At 55.0% G+C, this 24,924-nt stretch overlaps 1 protein-coding gene across 5 annotated transcripts in view; it reads left to right on the top strand.

Annotated features, from left to right (window-relative positions):
• Positions 1 to 24,924, top strand: part of CDH4 (cadherin 4) — a 465,344-nt gene that overhangs the window by 102,979 nt on the left and 337,441 nt on the right. The gene's annotated exons all lie outside the window — the stretch shown is intronic.

Raw genomic sequence — 24,924 nt, forward strand, 5'->3', positions numbered from 1 at the left:
ATGTGGAGCAGGGGTCACAGTTCCTGAGGGTGAGCCGTGCTCACTGAGCATCCCCTGTGCTCCAGGTACGTTGCCAAGACCCCCTGAAGTCAGGTGTGGCTGTGAGTCTAGTTCTGGCTGGTAGCCAGTGGGCAGAGGTGACATTTATCATGCAGTGGCCATGGGTTCCTACCAGCGGGCGGTCCCCACAGTGGTGAGGAGTCCACAGGTTCCAGGCCCGTTGGTGGCACAGGTGTGGCTCCTGTGGCATCGATGTGTCATGGGCGACCACAGACATGTCAGAGGCAGTCTGCGCAGGCTGGAGAGCTCCTCTGCAGCGTCTGCCCTGGCTGTTCAGCTCTGCAGCGCAGAATGGGTTTTATCCTAACGAGTGTCTGCAGAGAGTTTTGGTCCTAAGGCATGCACGTGTCCTACCTGATGGGCGTTAGACCAATTCACAGATGGAAAAACGGAAAAGCTAAGCCACATTTTCACTGGTTGCCATGGTGGAGTCTGTTGGAGAGCATCCTTTTCCCCTTTCTTCCTTATTTATAGATCCACAAGTTCACTCAGGACAAATAATCTACCAGCCAAAAGACTTGTTTCCCAGGCTCCCTCATAGCCAGGTGTCACCACAAGGCTGAGTTCTGCCCAATGCAATTATGCAGGAAAATTTCGTGGGACTTTTGAAAACTTGCCTTTTTTTTTTTTTTTTTTTGCGAATTTCCCCTTATGCCTCCCCCTCAGCCTCCTTCCTTCCTCCTTTTTTTCCGTGTAGAATATAGAAGTGATGGCTGGAAGTCCAGCAGCCGTCCTGGACCATGAAGGGACTTTGAAACTGGAAGCCACATGTACACAGGGCAGAGACACAGAGGAGGCTGAGTCTCCCCCACTCTGCCGTCCCCTGTTATCCCCTGGATTGCCCATCTCTGGGCTTCATTTACATAAGCAAAGACAGCTTTACAAGCCTGAGGTAGTGTCTGCATGTACAGTCAGCCGAGGCCTGATGCAGCCTTTCCTACTGGCTAACTTACTTTTTCTGGACCTGAGGAGTGGGGGCGGGGGGGCGGGGGTGGTAATGGCCCCGGTTGTTGCTTCACTCATCTTGGGTTGTTGTCATGCTCTGTGTCGTGTGTCACCTCTCTAGAAGTCAGGACACTCTGGAAAGTGACCACTTTGTGCCACCCCCTGTGCCCGCCCTTGTGGGTGCAATGACTCTAATCACGTAATCTCTTGGAAACTGGGTAGGCCGAGTCCAGAGAACGGGAAGGGACCCTTTTCCACATCCCTTATTTCTGCCCAGATCTCAGGGTGTCACTTTCTGAGGCGCCCTCCAGGCGGCCATGTGCCTACATGTGGCTGTTTTCCCCTCACAGATTCCCGTCTCAGCATCTTTTTTCCAGCGGCTTCTGCCTGTGGTCTGGGTTTTGCATGGGACACCTTTTTCTGAACAGATAACAATAAACCTTACATGTCTTTATCCCCTAAACCCAAAGGCAGTGGGGAAGCCACAGCTTTGACTGTGGAGTAGCTCCCCAATACGACAAGATGGATGGCAGGACAGTTTATCAGGAAAAATCTGGAAATCGCAATGTGCGGTCTTCAGCTCATGTAAATATCTCCACGTGTTATTCTTAATTAATTATATTTTATTGAAGCAATTAGGTGACTGACAAGCTCAGTTAAGGACTAATGAGAGGACCTCGTGCCTTCACGTGCTGCTGCTCCGAGGTGCGGCGGGCGTCCCGGGGGCCGGGCGCCGGGCGGGGAGGACCTGCACGTGCTGCAGGGGAAGCCACGGGCGGGGGCCCAGGACCGCGGCCCCCACCGCCCCATCCACGCGTGCTTCCCTGCTGCTCAGGGAAGGAGGCCCTGCTCTTTCCCCCTTCAGTCCTCTGCTCTTCTTCTGTTTGCTGTAATTTCCGAGACCAGCGATGACACTGGTGAAGTCCTGAGCGGTGGCGCTTCCCTGGAAGCTGGGTTCGTTTGTCTAACCGTCACACCTTTCACTCGCCCCACGATGGTAGCGTGGCTTTGTGTCGAGGCCTCAGGTAAATTTCACACCTCCTGCCTTTTCTGAGATGCCGGGTGGCACTAGAAGCAGCCAGCGCACCCGGTGCTGACCTGGGGCTCCGGGTCTTAACTGTGATCACGACGGTCAGAGGGGGAGGCGTGGTTATTCTTGGCGTGCCTTAGATAAAGGAAGGGAGCCCACGTGGACGGGACTTCGGATGGAAATAGTACCCTGTTTTCTTATGGCCGAATTTCCTGTTAGTCTGAGTCCTCTCCTAAGGGAGATGCCCCGTATCCGGGGCTTCAGGGATCTGCAAGGGGGTCGGGGGAGAGCTCATTCTTTTCAGGAAGAATGTCGTTGAGAAAACCGGGCAACGTTTCCACCATCGTCTCAGATACGTCATCCAAATGCCTCCCCCGGCCTGGTGTGGCCTCGTGAGCACACTGAGAGCTCTGCTCCTCTGTGTCTTGCATCTGCCTCCCCAGGGGGTGCAGGAGCTCGGGTCCCACTTCCCAGAGGCCATGCCGACCTCGCTCCGCTCCGCTGCCCTCCTCGGCCCGGCCATTCCCTCTCACTCTGTCCTGTGAAGACGTACTGCTTCCACACCCCTCATTCAGGAGAGCCCGCACTTCCTCAGAGTGCTTTGGGATCCCCCACCCCTGTGCACTGGAGTTGCCCCGTGTGGCCAGAGTCCCACATCCCAGAGACAGACCTCGGTGTCTGCTTAGGATCTTAGGGACTGAGATCAACCCTGTCTCAGAAAGTGAGGAATAGGAGATGAGAGTGGAGGGACCCCCCACACAGCCGCGGCCCTAATCCCCGTGTTCATGTCATTAAACTCGTTAATGTTCTCACCTCTGAGAGATCTGAGGCTGAAATATAAGAATGATCCAAGGATCCAACTCCTGGTAGTTGTTCAAATAAATAGTTCTCAGTGAAGAAGTGGTAAGATTGTGGTTAGAAGTCACGATGATGTGAGCAACTGTACTCTTATCAACACCTCATGAATAGTGCTGGAAATCAGTGCAAACACTTTGGACGAGGGTTTGCCAGCTTTCCCTAAAACCAAGCAGAAATTTCTTTGTGAAGTTCTCTAGAAATGCTATTCCTGGGTATAGTCCCAGGAGAAATGAGTGCATATATCACAATGAAAAAATTAGTTTTAAAAATGTTCAGAATGTTCATAGAAGCTTTATTCATAGCGTCTCAAGACTGGGAGCTCCCCACTGTACACACACAGGACGGCGGGGAGAAAGACCAGGGCAGGTCCATACCGCAGGGCGGAGCTGCTCGCGGGGACACCGGTGAGCGTCAGTGATGGTGCGCTGAGCAAACGGAGCCACACTCACAGGGCACGTGCCAACCCCTCCAGTCACGTGAAGTCTATGAGCAGACCAAACTAACCATCCCTGTTTCCTGTGGCCGCTGTAACACATTGATACAGACTGAGTGGCTCAAACACCTACATTGATCCCTGCCATTCTGGGGGTTAGATGTCTAAAGTAGGTCACGGGGTCCTGCTCCTTTGTGGGCTCCAGGGGAGAATTGTTTCCTGGCCTTTCCAGCACCTAGAGGCTTCCAGGCTCCTTGGCTCCCAGCCCCACATCACTCTGTCTGGGGCTTTTGCCACCGCGTGTCCCTCTCTGACTCCGCCCCCTTCTTACAAGGACCCTTGTGATTACACTGGGCCCGGCTAGAATTCAGGATAATTTCCCATCTCAAAGTTATCGTCGTCTGCAAGGCCCTTTTGTTCTGTGGTCACATCTTCACAGGTTCTGGGGACCAGGACGTGGACATGGTTGGGGGCCCTGATTCTGCCGCCCACACTGGTTGATGACAGTGGGATTGTGGGCTGCTTGGGGGCTGTTGCCTGTGAATGGGCGGGAGGCAGTGTTCTGGGACGCTGGCCGCGTTGGAGATGTGCACCCCGGTGTCATCTGCCTGGGCACGTGTGGCTGTGAAAACAATCAGGCTGCCACCTGAAAACCAGTGCACAGCATTACTGTATCCGTGTTACATACTGGTGCACATTTTTTAAAAAAGAAAAAAGTTGTGGTCAGCCTCCCGCCAGATTCTGCACTGGGTGCAGCTGACACTCGCATGGCGGCGGGATGAACGGGGAAGAGCCAGGTTCCGGTGTTCATTCGCCCTGACCGAGCTCGGGGTCTGGGGCACAGGGTGGGTGGGGAGTGGGGTGACATCCTGCCTTACAGACCGTCTTTCCTCCCATTTCATGCTGCTTACAAATGCCATGGGAGCGACGTGCTTTTGGAGGGTGGGATAACCTGTTCTTTCAGTGGGGCTCCTGACAGCCTGCAGAGTGGAACGAAGCTCTTTGTGGTCATTAGTGCCCCCGGCCCCTCACGTGTCTTCAAGCAGGCCAGCCAGATGGCGGCCAGGGGCCCGAGCCCACTGGGACCACACACAGAACCTGTGCCTTTGAGGACACCGACTCCCACTGGCTTCTCCACTCCTGAACCTGACATTTAAAGTCCAAATCGAGCAGGATAGAAAACCGCCGGGTGGTTGCATCAGAAGGAAGGCCGCGTGGACACTTACACGATGTTCTTGCCTTCCAAAGCCCAGCGTGGACTGCGCGGACGCAGAGGGCTTCACGGTCCAGCACGGCCTTGGAACAGCCTGCGGGCACCTCGGGGAGCGAGGCCTTGACCTTGAGCTCCTTGCTCATCTGGTACCAGAATCAGAACCATCAGACATTGAAACAGCTGGGACTCGGAGGGAGACGCACTCCGCCCCCGGAATGCTCTTTAAGTAACTTCCATTTTGAAAGGGTTTCCTCCCTCCCCATACGGAACTAAAATGTCTTCTTCACAGATAAATATTTCAGACCAGACCAACTCATCTGGATCAAATGTTACCTTTTTAAAGATGCAAATTGAAAATTAAGCATCAAAACACAAGTGTTCTCCGGGGCCCAGGACGGGCTTCAGCTCAGCCAGTGCACGTCGGAAAGGGGGCCCTCGGCCGCCACCAACCTGGGGTGGAGCTCGCTGTGTGCTACTGCGTCACCTCGTGTACTTCAGAGTTGCTTTAAAGAAGAAACAGGGTAAGAACCACGAAGCACAGCTCAAGCAGGTGCAAGCTGCCATGTGTGAGAGACAAGCCCCAGGAATCCTTCCGGAAAGACCTTAGCAACTCTAGCATGGCAACTTCCCTGTGGCCCTGAAATGCCATTTATTTTTTAGTGTTCCCAATTTAGAAACTTTGAGAGGGGATCCATCAAAGCTACCAAGGGTGTAACATTAAGTAGCTAAGAACGTTCGGTGCTTTAGAGAACTAATCATCGTAGTTAGTGTCTGGGGGCTTTTAGCACCACAGGCTCCCTGCCCAGACCTTGCATGAGTGTCATGTCATCCCCTTGTCCCAGATAAGAACTAGGAAACTCAGGGAAGTGAAGCAGCTTGCTCAAGGGCACACAGCTCGGGGCTGAGCAGGAATCTCAACCAGTTAGTCTAAGTCCTGAGATCAGGTGGCTTCCGCTCCTACACTGAGGCCAGACAGGCTGCAGTTGTAGAGGAGCCTGGAGACACTTTAATGCCTTTCCTTTAAGTTTTTGTAAAAGAGTACCTGTGACCATCCATCCACACAACCACTCAGCTGCCTGTCCATTTACTCACCTGGGCAGCCATCTGTTTACTCACCCATGCATGCATGCATCCACCCACCCACCCATCCATCCATCCATATATCCATCCATCCTCCATCCATCGTCACCAATCCACCCATCCATCCACTATCCATCCACCCATCCATCCACCATCCATCTATCCATCCACCATCCATCCATCCATTCATCCACCATCCATCCATCCACTCATCTATTCATTCATCCATCCACTCACCCACCCATGTACCTATCCATTCACTTATCCATCCACTTCTATCCACACACCCACCGCCCTGATGCATTCATCTATCCAGTTACCCATTCCTCCACCCCCCCACCCATGCATCCATCCATCAACCCATTCATTCATCCGCCATCCATCCACTTACCATCCACCCATCCTTCCTAGATACTGGGGATTCTGCATCAACAATGCTCTAACAAAGTCTCTACTTTCATGAATCTCATGTTCTTATTGTTCACTCTTCACCACCCTGTACCACCACCCTGTACCACAACGGGAGGCCATGCAGTGTCCTGCTAAGACCCCTTAGGCCCACCTAGTGTGAGTCTGACTTCAGAACTGCATCGGTCACTGCCGTGCGGGGGTAGCTCACTCCGAGATGTCAGACCGCGGCAGAGAGCGCGCCCACATGGTTGCCGTGGCACAACGCCAGGTGAGACTCTCTCTTCCTTATTTGAGTTTGCACACAGGCAGTGCCCCACAGGGCCATACAGCCCGGCTTCCACACACAGGCTCAGCTGCTGGCGGGCGCACGGTGTCACTGCTTCACAGATGCCACCAGCAGCCGCCGCTCTGACACAGCCCACCATGTGCTCTGCGTCTCTGCTGAGCAGCTCACTTCATGGAGTGCTCTCTGGTGCAGAGCATGTTTTCAGCTAAAGAAATAAATAAAAATAAAAATAGAGTGAGCGGTGAGTGCGGGCCTGGAAGGGAAGGAGCAGCGGATGGTGGGGCCGGTGTGTGGCAGGAGCGTGTCAGCACGTGGACGGAACACTGCAGGCAGCCGCTGGTGTGGGCAGGAGGGACGGCGGCTCAGGCGAACACTGGTCAGGCCTGCAGGGTGCCTGGCTGCCTGGCCCACTCCCTGCTCAGCGTGGTCTGGCAGGAGGACCGTGGATGAGGCGACTTCTCAGTGTGACCACAGCTACCTGACTTCACCTCTCCGAGCCTCCTGCCTCATCCAAAAAGAGGTGAGTAAGTTCCCCCAGCCCTTAAAGCAGAAGACCCTGGCCTCTCTCCCTGTCCCCCAACCCAGCGCCAATGAAGAGCTTCGGTCACTGATACGACTGAGCCTCCGCTGCAGGCACCGGCCACTTCCTCTTCTGCTTGCCCCTGCCTGGTTCATCAACAAATCCTGGGAGGCAGTTGAGTATCTGTCTTCAGTCTAGTCTGTACCAAGGGGAATTTCAGTGAATGGTAACAAGAAAATCTGGGCATGAACCAGTGGTGACTGGAGCTGGCTTGTAACCCCTCCCCAGAGCCAGGGCCATCTCTCCCCAACTCTGATCATTAATGGCACGTTGGAGCTTGAAACTGGCCACTGAGGGAGCAGCTACATCGTGGAAACTGGCAAATGCTACAAACCAGCCTCCTGCGCAGAAAGCCGGACGTCAGTGTCCACCAGCTCCCCACTGGCTTGGCCGCCTGGGGTCTTGAGTCCTTGCATGGCATCCCCTTCTGTTTTTCTGACTCAACTCAAAGTGACTAAAGAACAAGAGAGAGGGGGGTGGGGAAGGGATTTATTGGCTCACAGGACAACTTTCCACGTGTTGCCCCTTCCCTAGATCCGGGGGCTCCAACTGGCCTCAGACTGGTCTGGCTCCACCCCCACCCCCGAGCCCGCTCAGCAGGCATGGCTGCGCCTTGTCCCTGCCCTCGGGCAGCTCATGCCACTTGCTGCAACACGAGACCATCTTGGGAGGAGAGGGTGTCCGGGGGCCCCTGTGTGTCTTGCAAGTCTGAGGCAGAGACACGTCCAGCCCACTGTCACGCCAGCTTGTTACAGCCACTGTCACCGGCAAGCTCCGGGCAAAGTGTGATCTGATCCCCGTCTCGCAAGGGCAGCAGTAAGCCCTGCGGCTGTGCCAGGGTCGAGGGTGGGGCTGCTCTGCCGTGGCCGGGGGGCTCCTCCTGTCCGCCGTGCAGGAATTAGTGTTTCTCAGAATCATAATTCTGATTAGAGCCGCAGTCAGAAGTTTCTCCGGTGGGAGAGGACTTTGAAAAGCCTACCACTGTCTCCTTGTTAGAGTCAGCAGGTCTCCTGAAAGTCTGGTGAGCGGCTGGGCCGGACCCACGGCCCCAGGGAACGCCCGCTCAAGGACCGGAGCAAAGGCCCGTTGCCAGGTGTGCATCGGCGCCGGGAGCCCCTCACCAGCCAGGCTTGGGGCGTCGAGGGCCTACGTCCCTCCTGGTGGCTCTCGGGCCCAGAGGAGGCGGGGCCATCTGCCAGCTGGAAGTTTCAGGACCGCTGGGAGCTGGGTGGTGTTCAGAGTCCCCTCCAGCAGTGGTTCTCAAAGCAGGGTCCCAGGCCAGTGCCATCAGCATCACCCAGAAAATGTTGGAAACTCACATTCTTGGCCCCACTGAGACCTACTGAATCAGAACCTCCAGGGGGTGGGCAGAGATCCGAGTGTACCCCACCCTGCGGCGCCACCCAGCCAAGAGTGATGCCGCCACACAGCGACTTCAGCTGTCCTCGTAGCCACGTCCGAAAAAGGAAAAGAAACTGTTGAAACTGATTTTTTTAATCGTGGTAAATATACAGAACATCAAATTGACCACCTTCACCAATTTCAAGTGCACAGTTCAGGGACATTAAGTGCATCCACACTGTTGTGCAACCGTCCCCATCATCCACCTCCAGAATGCGTCCATCTTCCCAAACTGAGACTGTCCCCGTAAACACCATCCCTGTTGCCCCTCCCCCCAGCCCCTGGCGTCCACCAGTCTACTTTCTGTCTCTGATTTTGTCTCCTCTAGGGACTTCCTGTAAGTGGGATCACACAGTGTACGTTTTTTGTGTGTGCCTGGCTTATTTCACTGAGCATAAAGTCTTCAAGCTTTGTCCATGTTGTAGCATGTGTCAGAATTCCCTTCCTATTTAAGGCTGAATAATACTCTGTTGTATGTATATACCACATCTTCTTTACCCATTCTTTGGTTGATGGACACTTGCATTGCTTCCATATCTTGGCTATTGTAAATAATTCTGCAGTGGACCTGGGAGGGCAGATATCTCTTCTAAATCCAGTTTTCAGTGTCTTTGAATAAATACCCCAGAGTGGGATTGCTGGATCATATGGTAATCCTATTTTTAGCTTTGTGAGGAACCTCCCTACTGCTTTCCAGAGTGGCTGCAACAATTTATAATCCCACCAACCGTGCACAAGGGTTCCCTTTTCTCCACATCCTCAACAACACTTGTTACCTCTTGTCTTTTTGATGATAGCCACTCTCACAGTGTGAGGTGGGATCTCATCGTGGTTGTGATTTGCACTTCCCTGAAGAGTAGTGATGTTGAGCATCTTTTCATGGACCTGTCAGCCATCTGTACGTCTTTGGGAAAATGTCTATTGAGTTCCTCTGCCCACTTTTTAATTGGACTGTTTTTGTTTGTTTGGGGGGCTTTGTGCTTGGATTCTATGAGTTATTTATATGTTTGGATATTAACCCCCTATCAGATAGATGATTTGTAACTACTTTCTCCCATTTAGCAGGTCACCTTTTCATTTTGTTGATGGTTTCCTTTGCTGTGCTGAAGGTTTTCAGTTCAATGGAATCCCCCTTGTTTATTTTTGCTTTTGTTGTCAAATCCAAAAAAATCCTCTCCAATGTCAAGAAGCTTACAATCTGTGTTTTCTCTAAGAGTTTCATGATTCAGGTCTTAAGTTCAAGTCTTTAAGCCATTTTGAGTCAATTTTTGTGGATGGTATAAGACAGTGTACAGTGTCATTATTTTGCATGTGGTCGTCCAATTTTCCCAACGCATTGAAGAGACTGTCCTTTCCCCATTGCATAGTCCTGGCTTTTTTGTCGTATGATAATTGACCACCTATATGTGGGTCTAATTCTGGTGTCTCTAATCTGTTCCACCAGTCTCTGTGCCTGTTTTTATACCAGTAAATTACTATTTTGATTACTACAGCTTTGTAATATAGTTTGAAATCAGTCAGTGTGATGCCTCCAGCCTTGTTCTTCTTTTTTAAGATTATTTTGGCTGTTCAGGATTTTTTGTGGTCCCATATAAATTTTAGGATTTTTTTCTATTTCTCTGAAAAATGTCATTAGAATTTTGATAGGGATTGCAATGATTCTGTAGATAGTTTGAGCAGTATGGAAAATTTAACAACATTAAGTCTTCTGAACCATGAGCACAGAATATATTTCCATGTATTTGCGTCTTCTTCAATTTCTTTCATCAATGTCTTATAGTTCTCAGTGTACAGGTCTTTCACATCCTTGGTTAAATTTATTCCTAGGTATTTTATTCTTTTTGACATAATTGTAAATGGGATTATTAATTTTTCTTTCTGATAGCTCATTATTAGTGTCTAGAAATGCAAAAAATTTTTGTGTATTGACTTTGTACCTTGCAACGTTACTGAATTTGTTTATCCTAACAGTTTTTTGGTCAAGTCTTTAGGGTTTTCTATATATAGTACCATGTCACTCAAAAATGTGATGGTTTTCTTTCTTTCTTTCTGATTCAGATGCCCTTTATTTCTTTTTCTTCCCTACTTGCTCGGGCTAAGACTTCCAATGCCGTGTTGGACTGAAGTGGTGGGGGGAGCCCTTGTCTTGCTCCTGATCTTAGAGGAAACGTTTTCAGTTTTATTTATTGATTTGTGTTTATTTTATTTTATTGAGTTATAGTCAGTTTACAATGCTGTATCAATTTCCAGCGTAGAGCACAGTTTTTCAGTTGTACACAGACATACAGTGTATTCATTGTCGCATTCTGAGTTTTCAGTTCTCTATGATGTTGAGCGTGGTGTTAGCTGTGGGCTTGTCACGTGTGGCCTGTGTTATGTTGCGGTATGTTCCTCTATACCCACTCTGTTGAGTTTTTATCACTAATGGATGTTGGACACAGTTTACTGAGTGTGATTCTGGGGGTGTGGGTTTATACATTTTCATTAAAGGCAGGTTTTTGAGGGGGTAAAATCTGAACGGTGTTTTTCCTGACTCACGGCCCTTGGGGAGAATTGGATGTCTGTACACAGGTGTGGGGGGTACATGTCTTGGGCACTGGCCCAGTTGTTGGGTGGAAACAACTTTGGGCCCCAGGAGAGGCTGAACTGAGGAGGTGTTTGGAAAGACTCACTCAGGATGCAGCAGGACCGGCCAGCCCGGCGTCACTCTCAGTGGAGAAGGACGTGGCCAGCAGAGCTGACCAGCAGCTTCCGGTGAGACCCAGGTTCTGTGGCCACTTCCTTCTTCTTAAGAAAAAGCCTCTGTTGAGGGCCATTCTCCCCTCTCGATCCCTCCCTCTCCCTCCTCCCGCTCCCCCTCGCTCCCCACCCCCCTCGCCCTCCCTCTCTTCCCCTCCCCCTCCCCTCCTCCCCCACGCTCCTTGGTACCAGCAAGTCTGCAGAGGTCCTGGCTTCTACTTTGAACCAGCTGTGCAGCGTGGGATGTGCAGGGACGTGCCAGCTGTTTCCTCTAAAAATAGCACAGTGTGAGCAGCCACGTCAGGTGCTCCCCCTTCTGAGTCGACGTCACCAGCAATGGGCCGTGCACCCTGCCCGTTCCCGGCAGCAGCACTATTATTATACGTGGGTGTCTAAAGGTGCTGAGACGGGGGGGAGGTCACTAGATGTCTGCCTCTCAGGTCGTCAGTTCCTCCATCGCATTGTTTGTTTCAAGGCTAAGACAGTTCCGGGAGGGCTGGAGACAGGTGATGTGCGTGTGTGGCAGTGGGAGGGGACACACGCGAGGACCTGACCTGGTCCCCGCGGCCCCACGGAGCTCGGGCTCGGGCTCGGGCAGCCTCTGTTCTGCAGGCGCCGCCGGAGTCAGGCCCCCTTCCCGTGTGCGCAGCGCCGGCCGTCTTAGTCCAGCAGTCCTGCCCCTGACAGCCGGGCCATCTTCACACTCAAGGCATGTTTAGAAAAGAAGGGCACCATCTACTTATTAGGTTTTCTGTCTGGACACTTTCTACATGCAGAAACCACATGGGTCCACCTCTTACCCTGCAAGCTGCCGTCTGCTCCCGCGCTCCCGCAGTCCTGGCCGCTCTCGCTGTCCCTGAGCCCAGGTCTCCTCCCCGGGAACCCTGTGCCTTAAAATACCGAGTAGTGACATCAGCACGTTTATAAATACACCCAGGGTGCATGCCAAAAAAATCCTTCTGTCAGTGGGGCTCAACCTGGAGTCTGGACACAAATTCTGAACTGCACCAGGGCTCGGCTGGGGTGGGAGGCGTGGGCCCACCCCTCTGCCCTCTCGTCAGACCCCTCCTGTGCCGGCCCCACCCTCCTGTGCCGGCCCCACCGGCCTGGGCCGTGCAGGGAACTCTGGCATCTTGGCTGCACTGGCCAACAGCAGAGCTCCCATGGCATCTACCACGGAGGCCGGGTGTGCGGAGACCAGGGCTCTTTTCCTCTGCCTCCGGTTGGGTTTAATATCGCAAATGGACTTGGGTGAACTTGTTCGAATCGACTCAAATGACGCTTTGAGAAATTGCACTTGCGGGAGACCTGGCGTGGGGTTTCCTCTGCTTGTGACTTGCATCAAGTCCCTTCTTTTATTTGGCAGGTCCATTCGTCATTTGCTTCTTTTTTTCACTTTGAGATCTACACTCTTAGACCCTCTGATTTCTACATCATTAATAGCACCTTGCTCGGTCCTGATAAAATATGTCCTTACCTCTCTTTGCACCCAGGCAAACAGTCATGAATGGATGGTCCTGTCACAATGCAGGCTAGACCTTGTCAACGGCTCCTGGAACCTTCCAGCCCCTGGCCTCCACCTGCTTCCCCAGCTCGTACCTCGTCACTCCTCATTGCACACTTGTGCACGTGCGTGTTAAATTGTGTGCAGACTGACACGTGTGCACACGCACATACCACAGACTCGCGTGCTCACGAGGTGTGAGGCGCCTTGAGTACGTGCAGACATACAGGTGTGAGGGTGTTAGTGCACTTAGATGCACAGACAAACATACAAATGAACACACGTGTATTCACACAAGCGGAAAACTGACCCGCCGCCTGAGAGCCCGTGGGGCCCCCTGCAGGAGAGGACCCGTGACCTCGAGCTCTCCCCTGTGCTGGAGCATCCGAGGAGGACGTGCAGAGACAGGCTCCGTGCCAGGCCCTGGGCACCAGAGTCAGGCACACCCCTCCACGAATGAAGGTCTGCACAGGAGGGCGACACTCAGAGAGGCCGGCCTAGTCGGATGGGGCCGTGCAGGGCTGGAGAAAGACGCTGGGTGCTGTGGGGGCCAGGGGAGGCCCTGGAAGAAGGGCCTTGAAGCTGCATCTTGAGTGGTGAGGGTTATGGGTGAGAGGTGGGGCGAGGGAGGTGGGGATGCAGCTGAGGACGCAGAGCAGAGCTTTGGGGTCAGGAAGCTCCAAGGGGGGACCCTGGACGGCCCTCCCTCTTCGAGGGTTGTTGCTGCTGCTCCACCCACTCACCCAGCACATGTGGTCCTTTGAGCCCCACAGGCGGCGAGCACTCCATTTTACAGCCAAGACCGTGCCGTGCGGTGTGCAGGGCCCGGACTGCGGCGCTGGGCTCGCCGCAGCCCCTCCGACAGCGCCCTCGCTCCCGAGCGCTGCCCTCACCGCGGAAGCGGGTCGGGCGGAGGACAGCGGTCGGAGGGCAGGTCGGCCCCGAAGCTGGAGTGGCCAGTTGCCCAGCTTGGAGCAGCTGGGGTGAAACCAGGGAGGGGGTGTGTGAGGGAGGGTCGGCAGGGGCCTGGGCAGAGCACCCAGCGGAGGCCGGGAGCCTCAGCACGGGGGGGGGGGGGGGGCAGGGGGGCTGGTTCCCGTGTGACTGTGGGGAGGAGGCAGAGCCGGGGCTGCAGCAGCCCTGAGGCCAAGCCCAGGAGAGGCCCTTGAGGAGGGAAGATGGTGCAGCCATTGCCTGTGAGAGGAGGTGAGAGTCTGCCGGAGGGGAGGCCCCTCAGCCTCCCAGTCCCACGCCCTGTAGCCCCGAGGCCAGCGGTTCTGGTCGGCTCTGCCTGGGGCGGGGCCGCCCACCGCCGAGCGCATCAGTGGCCTCGGCCCAACCGCGAGGCAGAAGCCCGTTCACCGTCTCTGTCTGCTGGTTCAGGGAAGCATGACAGGCGCTCAGCAGTGCGTCCCTCCTGGGTGAGACCAGCAAGGAATCTGCAGCTAAAACACTGACGAAGAGGTATTCACACTGTGAGGAAACAAACGCAATAAAATGAACAGGACAGAGGCGTGCGTAACGTATTTCATGGAGATTACTAGTTTTTTTTTTTTTTTTAATCTGTCAGTTAAAGGAATAATCCTATTTTTCCACAGAGCAGAGTGTTTTAATCCAACTGATTGTGATTGAAGTTTTGCTTGGGAAATACTCTGGCTTAATGTACTAAAGACGAGAATACAGGAAAATGTAGGTGTGTATGAACAGCAGTGGACACTGCGAGGTCCTGCAAGGTGTTACCTGCAGCTCATACACACGCTGCCTTGTGGCGCAAGCTCAGTGAATACGCACCTACGTCACGCTGACAGGGCTGCAGGCTGACGGTCCAGGTGGGTCCTGGATCCCTGACAGTCCAGGTGGAGCATTGCGGAGTCTCAGCGTCTCCCTCAGTTCTGAGCTTCAGAGGCTGCAGAGGACGCTTGGCCTGTGCGCCAGCTCCTTCCCCGTCACCTGCACTCCTGTTCCGTGTGTCAGTGGCTCATGAAGGTGATGCAATTGCCACCGAAGTGGCCGATGACACTGCGATTGTGCTGCGCGGGCTTGGATGTCCCAAACTTCTGAAGAGGGTGGCGTTACCTCGCTCTCCAAGGTCAGCTGGGTTGTCGACGCCACGGAAGGTGTGGCCAGGGAGGTTCCCGAGGAGGACAGACGCAGGAGCGAAGGTTTCTGCCTAGGCTTCTTCCCGGGCTGTCCCAGAGCTTAGGGCAGAGGCAGGGACGCCTTTGGGTGATTAGGGTTTCAAAATAGAGACACTCTCTAAGTGCAGGTCTTTCGTGTGAACTTCTATGTAAAGCCAGCTGTTGGCTCCTGGCTAGTTGTGGTGATTTTGCTGTCACTGGTTAGCACGCCCCTCGTAGGTGGCGTTTTCTCTAACGAGGTCTGTGCCACTCAGCTGTGACCGAAGGGAGCCCTGTGTGCACGATGGCTGTTCCGGGCCTAATTAGGAAGGAGAAAACCAGAGGAGTGGGGGCTTCACGGGCTGGCACCTGTGGAACAGGCGGTTAGGACAGCCTTGAAGCCACGTGCGTAGCTTCTGGCTGCATTTTCAAACACGGAGGTGGAAACGCCCCGCCCTCTCCCGCCTTCCGCCCAGCCCCGTGCTCCCAGCCGTGCAGAGGAGGCCGTGGCCCCCTTGTGCGAGGCGCACTGGTCCCGGCAGCTGGCCCTGCTCCGCTGGCTTCCCTGACGGCCTCCGGGCCTGACCCCCGGGGGGCCGGGGGCAGGATTAGCCTTCTCCATCTCAAGGCCGGGCGTTAGCAATTTCCCTTCAGGGGCCTTAGGGACCGTTGTGTGAAATCAGAACATCGTCTCCCTGAGTCTATTTACACGTCATCCTGCGTTAATCAGAACTCTTTCCCAGCGAGGGTGTCTGTGGACCACCTGACCCCTCCCAGCCACTCAGCTCCTTCTCCCCTCCCTCCACTGTCCGCCCCTCACACGCTATTCCCCAAGGTGCTCCTTCCAGGCTCCTGAGCGGGGCCATCTGCGTGGAGCCTCTGGCATGTGCAGCCCCTGCTCTGTCTGCCACCCCGACTGCCAGGCCCAGGCCCCCACATTCACGACAGGCGCACGGCCATCCAAGCATTGCCTACTTTTCTGCTGGTAGCTCTCTCCCCTCAGCCCTCACACCAGGCAATCAGTCCATATGCGTCGACCGGGACCTCCGGTTCCAACATGGGAGAGTGGAAATGAAGGCTGCATTAGATGGGAAGAAATAATGAGGGAAGGAGGGAGGGGAGGAGGGAAGGAAGAGGGGGAAAGAGCCTGAGAGAGGAAGAAAGGAAGGAAGGAGGGAAGAATGGAGGGAGGGGGAGGGAGGGAGGAAAGAAGGAAGGAGAGGGTAGGGAGGGAGGAAGGGAGGATGGAGGGAGACTTGAAAACATCAGAAAACAGCCAAGGCAGCCAGGACCTGAGGGGCCCAAATCCGAGAACGGAGGCCACCGTTCTGCGTGGTGTCCCCGGGGCAGGTGCTCACTTCTAGGCTGCACGTTCTCGGCTGAGAGAGACTCCAGGCAGAGAACAGGTGCTCAGGGGCTGACGAGTGGGGCAGAGTGGGGAGGCCTGGGGCCAGTGCCTCTCAACACCAGGAAGATGGGCTCACCCAAAGCCCACCTGCAAGGGGACCTCTGACCCTGGCCGCCGTGGGCAGAGACGTGCAGCGGCGGAAGTTCTGAGGCGCTGTGGGCGAGACGTTGGGAAGGCTGCTGACACGGGCCCTGGGAGCTGCGTGTAAACGCACCCCACGCCCCAGGAACCCCACTCTGAGGCAGATCCCTGACAGGTGCGTGTGGGTGGCCCCGGAACACACACAAGGACACCCTCAGCAGCGTCATTTCTTATTTCCCCAAACGTCCGAATGCCCACCAGCAGCGGGATGGATGAGCCAGTCGCGGGGCATCTGCGCTGTGGACTACTACGCGGCATTCACAGCGGATGAGCGGCTGCCTTCCCCCCCCCCGGGGTGGCTCTCACGCACGTGCTGCTGGCAGAGGCAGAGCAGTGGTCGCCGGTGGAGGTGGGCACCGGCTGGGGCACGAGGGGGCTCCGTGGTCCCAGAGGTGGGTGCTCCTAACACGGTGGGTGGGTATGTGCACTCTGAAAATTCATCAAGCTCTGTGCTTGTGGTTCGTGCTTCTTACCGTATGTGTACTTTAGTGTAAATCTTAGCTGACGATGGGTAGGTGGGTGGAGAGAGAGACCCTGACTGCTGGCCGTGCTCCCGGCGCAGCTGTGCACAGACCCAGCTGCCGGCCCCGCGTTCTCAGTGTGTTTACATTCGTCTGTTGCTTCTGTGGACATGATATTGTACCTGTTTGCGTTTTCCAGGCTCTAGATTCCTTGTTGACAGGATGAGAATAAAGTGATGCTGATAAACACAGCTTAGATCTGACTGCTCACTCCTTCTAGACACTGTTCTTCACGTATTAAATCATCTAATCTTTACAAACAGCTCTTGAGGTTCAAGAACGTTGTAATCTCTGTCCCACAGATCCAGCCTCAGAGAGCATGGTCAGCGCACCCAGAGTCACACAGACAGGCGGCATCAGAGGTGGCCTTCCACGCCTCGAAGGCAGCCTCCGCGCCCACACGTGCTCTGCGCTCAGGCCCTCCCGCCTCTCCTAGTGCTGACGGGGGCGAGGATTGAGTTCGCCTGAGGCCTACTATGCACTAGATGAGCAGAGAGCACAGCACCCAGAGGGCTTCCCAGCCCTGTGTACCCAGTACCAGGCAGGAGATCAGTGCCCAGGGCTGACTGTTGGACGGATGGATGGATTAGATCGGATTGATAGCTAGATGGGTGGTGAGTGGGCTGGGTGGATGGGTGGGTGGGTGGGTGAGTATGTGGGTGGATATATGAATGAGTGGATGGATGGATGGATGGATGGATTGGTGGGTGGGTGTGTGGGTGGATATATGAATGAGTGGATGGTTGGGTGGGATTTTCAGTGTTTCCTCTGAAGCCTCCCTCTGAGCCCGTATGGCATCTGTGTCTGCAGGTAAGTGATTCCTGAGAAAAGCACCAGAGGCACAGGCGTGCTTGCGCACAGACAGCAGGGCTTGGACCTCTGCATCTCACGTGAGGATGCCAGTTAAAACAGCTTCTTGGGCCCACCTCCCAGAGACTCCCCGTCAGCAGCCCCTGATGGGTGTCAGGACCCTGAGTCCCTAACAAGCTCCCGGGAGTGCTCTCTGCTGGGCTGGGGCCACACTGGGGAGGCAGGGTGTCGAGAGCTCTCCAGCGCCTTGGGTGCCATGTCTCTTTCAACGACACTTAATGACATTTCCTTAAACCCTCTGTTAACTGGACTGAGCAGAGCTAATGAGAGAAGGATTTCTAGGGCATGTCTTCAGGGCTCTGCAGAGTGGGTGTGTGCGTGCAGAGAAGGGGGTGACACGGTGCTTCGGCAGACGCCCCTGCCCCCCAGAACGTGAGTCTGCACTCAGCTTTGAAGCCTGCTCATCGGTGTGCCAGGCGGCCTTCTGCCTCAGGGCCATTTATGGTGCCAACGCTTGTGAAGCTAAAACAGTTTGATGTGTAATTGCAGGAGGAAATGGGACGCCTGCTGAGCATGGCAGGATATAGCGCCTTATCACACTTTATGTGTGGCTGCCGCTTGCCGGAATTGCGGGCAGATCCACACCATTGACACAACGGTGACATTTTTCATGGGCCGCCGTGTTCTGAATCAACACTGCAATGCTGCGATTAGAGGAGGTAGAGGAAGGGAACAATCACAGCGCCGCCGGTGACGGATCAGCCGCCAGCCCTGCCTCCCTCCCCGTGCCTGCCGTCTGCTGTGATAACAGCGCAACTTCTGCAGGAGCATCTCACCTTCACGTCACCTGGAAACTGAATTTTATTTGCTGGCCTGCATGTAATGTATAGCGCTCCTCCAACACACTTCAGCTCTCGTTTAGTGAACAGTGTATTCTCTATTTCCTGCCGGCCAAGAGACAAAGAATCCAAGGGTTCGTCTGTGCTTGTAGCCCGCAGCCCGGGTTCCCTGCGGAGCTGGGTTCTCAGCTGTCCTGGCTGTTCGTTGACAAGAGCCGCCCCCACTCCAGAATTCCCCGAGATGAGATGCCTCCTCCCGAGGTCGAGCTGCCGTCAGCGGTCACAGAGGAACGTACTGGAGCTGTTTTCTGTTTTCTGCTTGGCTGTAACTTGCTACTTCCATGTACGAAAGCAAAATTAGACACCTGCTGGGAATCCCCCGGCAGGTGAAGCTGTCAGTGAGGAGCGGGGTGGACTTCAACTGCAGAGGTTCATTGAAATAGTTTTCTTTTAAACAAACAAGCAAAACTCCCCACCCCACCCCCCCATTTCAAATCATGAAGTACTCTGTTTGGAAGCTCTGTTTGACACGTCTGACGTTCCAACATAGGAGAAACATCTTGCTTGGTCAAAATTACTCTTTTTTTTTTAAATCAAGTTTATTGAGATAAAATTTACATTCAATAACACGTACCCCTTTAAAGTACACATTTCAACAAGTTTTGATGGATAAATACACCGTGAAACCATCACCCATTGTAACCAAGATTCAGAGCTTTTCATCCCCCCAAAGAGCTCGCTCTGCCTGTTTGCAGTCAACTCTTCTCTGCCGTCCCCTGGCAACCGCTAATCAGCTTACTGTCACTGTAGATTAGCTGGCATTTCCTATAATTTTGTAGAATCGTTGGGCGCCTGGCTTCTTCCCCCAGTCTTACGACGCCGAGATCCGGCCGTGTCGTTTGTGTATCTGTTGCCCCTTTCCTTTGCTCAGTAGTATTCCCTTGTTTGGAGACACACTGTGTTTATCCGTCACCCGCCGATGGACATTTGGGTTGTTTCCAGGTTTCCGCTACCGTGAGTAAAGCTGCCCTAAGCATTTGGGCCCACGCCCCTTGTGTGTCACGGGTCTGGGGTCAACGCCTGGGAGTGGAATGGCTGCTGGTGGGGGTGTGTCTAACTTTCCCGACAGCTTTCCAAAGTGGTTGAACCATTTTGTATTCCTGCCAGCAGCCTGAAGGCCCCACGCCCTGTCCTGCACGGGGTGTGGTCAGTCCTTTAACCGGTGGCCATTCTGGCGGGTGCTTCGTGGGGTCCCGTGGTGGTTAGTTTCCCTGTCCCCGGAGGCTCCCGATGTGGGGCACCTTGCTGTGTTCTCGTTGCTCATTTATACGCCTTCCTCTGTAACGTGCCTGTTCAATCTTTCATCCACTCTTAGACTGTACTGTTTGTCTTCTCGTTGTTACGGCACCAAACGCAGGTCCGCTCTCCTGACGTGCGGAGAAGCCAGTCTACGGACGCCGGGTCGTGGTGAAGGAGGGTGCCGCGTTCACAGCAGAGCCCAGCACGGAGATCGGGCAGCGCGTGCTCAAAAGACCCAAGCCTCCCCCTGACTTTCAGGGAAGGGTTTTTAAGACCAAGGGAGGGAGAGGGTCACGGGGTATGTGATCTGCTCGTGCGCAATTCTCTGACTGGCTGGTGGGGAGGCAAATCTCAGTCCTCAGCCTTCTGGCTCCAGCTGGCCTGGGGCCTCCTGCTGGGGGGCAGCACACGGCGAACGTCTTCCACCTGTGGGGGTCTCAGTTTCTGCAAAGCGGCCCAAGGCTGTGGCCCAGGGTAGCGTCTACAGCCCTGGCCGGGCAGCTGGAGGCCCTTAACTTAGTTTTGTGGCTGAATTGTTACTATTTTGTCTTGCTTGACTGTTTCCCTTTGTTTCTGCATTTTCTCGCGGCTCTGATTAAACTTGCTCTTTGGAACGGGAGGGGCCCAGGAGGCCAAAGCCCTCCTACAAACGGGAGGCGGGGGTGCGAGCGGCGGGCGTCTGTCCCCAGGGGGGGCCGCTGGGTCCTGTTTAGTCTCATGGCCATTGTGTTGGAATGATCTCTTTCCGAGGTATAACTTCCATCTCTGCCATTTAGTGGCCTTCCGTTCCCAGCGTTTTCGGAAAGTGTCTTTCAGTGAGCAAAAGTTCTTCTTTTGCGAGAATCTGGTTGGTCAGTATTTCCTTTTGTGGGTCTCGCTTTCTGTGTTCTGTCTGAGGAGCCTTTTCCTGCCCTGGAGTCACGCCTTGTCCCCTGTGCGTTCTTCCACGAGTTTCAGAGATTTAGCTTCTGCGTTTGTGTCTGTGGTCAGTTTCAGGCTGCACTTTGCGTGCGCAGTGATAAGGGTCAGTGCGTCTTTCCATGGGGATGTTTAATTGTTCCAGCACTTTCCTTTTCCTGTCGATCACCTTGGCTGCTTTGCCAGATACCACTGAGCCTCCACATGTGGCTCTGCCTTTAGGTTTTCTGTTCTGTGCATTGTCCTTGAAGACACCTTTCTGCCAACACCACCTGCCTTGACGACTGCACCTTTATGGGGTCCGGTGGTGTGGTCATCCAATTGTATTCTTTTCAGAATGTCTTTGGCTCTTCAGGGCCATTTACGTTTTCATGTAAATTTTAGAATCTGTCAATTTCTTTCAAAAAAACTTTCGGAATTTTGATCGAGATTGTCAGAATCGCTTGAAAATCACATAAGTTGACTCTCAAGTGCAGCGTGCAAGGCTCTGGGTGTGCCGCCCTCGGTGTGCGCACGGAGGAGTGAGACCGGCGTGTTTCCTAGTGTAGAGGTGGCACGTTTGCCTGATAGGAGTGCGAGAGCCAGGGAACGAGGCCAAGGCGGGCAAGGAGAACAGTCAAAGCTGCAGCAGGACGGCTCAGGCCTCCGCTGCCTTCCCGGAGCGGCCGGAGGGCGGGGATTCTGTGGCCTTCCCGCAGGGTGTTCAGAGCCGTCTTACTGGTTAGACTCTTCAGCTTTAATGTGAGGTAAGAGTGTATACTGTTGAGAGGATTAAGAAGATATGGCACCTTGCAGGAGAGCTGCAAGTATTTCTGGATTTAAATCTAAGTCCAGCTCCCGTAGACCCACCTACTGCTTGTCTATGTGGGTATTTTCTTCAGCCACACGGCTTTCCTGCGTCCAGTTGTCAGTCTCCTGACTCCCGAGAGGTGTGATGGCTCCCGGGGAGTCAGGTCATACCCCTGCAACGCGCCATCTTGAGGGACATCTGCTGCGAGGGTGGATGCCATACACCACCTCTGTGGTGACTTGTAACGGCAAGTGTTGGAGGTTGCGTCAGACAGTAGCTCATGGAACTAACCCTCCAGCGACGTGTGACCTCGGGGTCTCTGCCCAGGTAAGAGCTGGCTTGCAGCTCACTCCCGCCATAGTTCTGTCGAGTTTCTGAACGATCCTCATTAGATATGCTCGGTCTAACCAGCCCGGCTCAGAAAGCACTAAACGAGCCCGTGCCCTCTCTCGGCGTCTGAGAGAATAATAGATCCATAGGAGAAATCATTTGTAACTCTAAGCCCCGAGTTAAAGACGTCTCCGGGGACGGACGTGGGTGATTTGTGGAGCACGGTGATGCATTTATGAGATGGACTGCACGTTCGCCGCGCGCGGTGAGACCAGATCAGGTTGCATTAGAGGCACGGCTATCCCCACCTAATCGGGCGCCCCTCGGGGGAGAGGCGGGCTTCACGGGGCGCTAAGCGTGAAAGCTGCTGCGGACGCCAGCCTCCTCCGCGGCGCTGGTCCTGGGAGAAGGTGCCTGCTTCTTGCCCATTGAAGCACGTTCGGGGACTTCGTAAAGTCTTATGTGCCTCACGTGGTGCTTAATTTCCAGGCCCAGCCCCGCCTCCTCCACCGTCACCCCGCGGCCACCAGAAAACTCATCTTCTGGGTGTGACAGGTGGAAAGGTGGCGCCAGGCCCGCGGCAGTGCTCCGACGGCCTGTGCGATACTGGGGGCTCCTTCCTCGGCGGCTGCCCCTCGGCTTGGGCCCCAGTTCCTTTTCCTGCAGCCATTGACTTATTGGACACCCCCTGCCCCCCATGACATAAAGTGGACAGAACGGCAAGTTGGCTTTCTTTCCCCTCTTTCTTGGTGCACAGCCGTCACGCAGCCTCTACCCTAGCGCCCCCCCCCCCCCCCCCGGCCAATGAAGCTGAATTAACTGGCTCTTAGCTCCAGCCAGACTGCATGGGCAAACATGGAACCGTAAAGCTGCAGGACTCGCGATGACTGGGTTTGTGGTCACCACGGCTGACCACCTCTGGACGACCTCTTCATCTTCACGATGTCCCCGGGGTGTGGACCCCACCCTGTGCCCACTTACGGAAGACGGAGGCTCTGTCCCAGGTCAGGCAGTCAGAGGCAGAGCAAGGAGGACTTGAACCTGTGTCAGTGAGACCGCAGGCCTGTCCCCTGCCCTGAGCACAGCTGCAGGGAATTCATTTCTGAGGCTCTTGCCTGGGGCCAAGCCCCGTGGAGGGCTCTCCAAGGATATGAAGTCCAGCCTCATCCTGTGCCCAGACCTGGGTGCACAGAGGGGTGAGGGGTGAAGGACAGAAGGAGAGGTTTCAAAGGCGCACGTGGAAAGGGGGACGCTAGTGAGATGGCCCCAGGGGAGGGAGGGGGTGCCAGGGAGGGTTTGCAGCCGACTCAGGCCCAGCTCCTGTCCAGGCAGTCGCTCCCTAGGCCCTCTCACCTCCAGGAGGTGATGTCCTGCGGGCAGCTCACAGGACTCAGACTCCCACTCCCCAGGGACTCCGCTGCCTGGCTCACCGTCAGTCCCCCGACCGGCTCATCCCCGCCGTTCTGGGGACGCGTGGCTCCTCGCCCCGGCAGGGCCTGGCTGCTGAGCCCGTTCCCTAGATGGAGCTGCCTCTGCCCTTCTGGAGGCTTCTACCCAAGCGCTGCAGGAGAAAATGTGGGGCAGGAGAAGGGCCACGTCCCCAGGCCTCAGTTGAGTCCCTGGGATGCATCCCACCAAGTGTGGCTCCTTGGCTTCGCGCAGGAAAGAAGTCAAGAGCGAGCCACAGTTGAGTAAGGGTAGGTTTACTCAGAGAGATGCACGCTCCACAGTCAGAGGGAGGGCCTCGCTCAGAAGGGGCTGCGGCCACGGGGCTGTTAGTCTTCTGGGCTCCGGAGCCTCATGTGCTGACCCGCGGGAGGACTATTCCAGCCACTTTGGGGGAGGGGCGGCGACTCCCAGCAACTGGGCCATCGCCCACCTTTGACCTTCTATGGTCGTCCTTGGCGCTGTCATGGCGCCTGTGGGAGGGACATTTGCATGCTAATATATTACAGTGAGCATGTAATGAAGCTCAAGGTCGGCTGGGAATCAAATCTCTTGCCATCTTGGGCCTCAAGGTCCACTGGGAGTCGAATCTTCTGCCGCCTTGGTGCTAATTGCTGTGTCATTCCTTGAATGGCTGTGCCCTGCCCCCTTCCCTCCTGTCTCACAAGGAGGATTCACAACCCCCAACAGCCACAGTACTGAGAGATCACAGGGTTTGTGGGGCCACAGGAGGGTGCTTTTCAGGTCACCAGGCCTGGCTGCAGAGGTTACTGGTTTCGACAGTGGAGGTGAAGGACCAGGCGTGCTCATCTGGGTCTGGGGGAGTCTTTCTGGGCCCCTGGTGCTGGTAAGGGGCTCCCAGGCGAGGGGCCACCTCTCTCCACTCCAGCTACACTGTCTTCTCCCAGTCCGGCCACGGGGCCTTTGCACATGCTGTTCCTCCTGCCTGGAGTGCCCTGTCTTGGCCTGGTTAGTCCTGCTCAGCCTTCAGATCCTCAGGGAAGCTGCCCCTGACCTCTCCAACAGGGTCAGGCCCTTCTAGTCTCAGCTTTGACTCCCCTGTTCCTCTCTTAAACCCTGTCATGGTCACTGCTGCCATCACACAGGTGAGTGTGGACTCAACTCACTGGTCCCACACCTGCCCAGGGTCAGAATGAAGCAATTATGTTCTGACACTGCCCGCCCAGTGTTAGCTTAGACCTCACAGGTTAAGGGCAGATTCCTCCAAAAGACTGCCCCCTTGTGATGCCGGCCGCAGGTCTTAAGGGGTCCTCAGGCACCTGTACTCCTGGCCAACTGGTTACGCGTTACAGATTTCACATGACCCCCCTCGAATCCAAACTTTCAGGAGAAAGACTCTCAGAACTCAGGAAGGCAGCCCTTGTGATAACATATTTACTCTGAAGGATGCGCTGAAGGCGAGGTCTGGGAGGCAGGGCACCCCTTCCATCCCCCGTCCCCAGAGAGTCAGGGCGTCACCCTCCCAGCACATCAGTGTGTCCACCAGCCAGAAAGAGCCCCCGAGCCTGCTTGTCCTGAGTTCTGCTGGGTTCATTACCAGGCATGGTTGATTGCATCACCAACCATGTGACTGCCCTCCGCACCAGGGTCAGGCTGGCTCGGAGTCCTCAGCTCTCCAGGCTGGTGGTTGATCTTTCTGAGGACCAGCCCCCATCCTAAAACGGGGGTGGGGGGGGCACAGTGAGTCACCTCATCAGCATCACAAAGACACCCCGTCACTCAGGAAACCCCAAGGCTTTAGAAG

The sequence above is a fragment of the Camelus ferus genome, chromosome 19 (genome assembly GCF_009834535.1).
Source record: "Camelus ferus isolate YT-003-E chromosome 19, BCGSAC_Cfer_1.0, whole genome shotgun sequence".
In the NCBI taxonomy this organism is placed as follows: Eukaryota; Metazoa; Chordata; class Mammalia; order Artiodactyla; family Camelidae; genus Camelus; species Camelus ferus.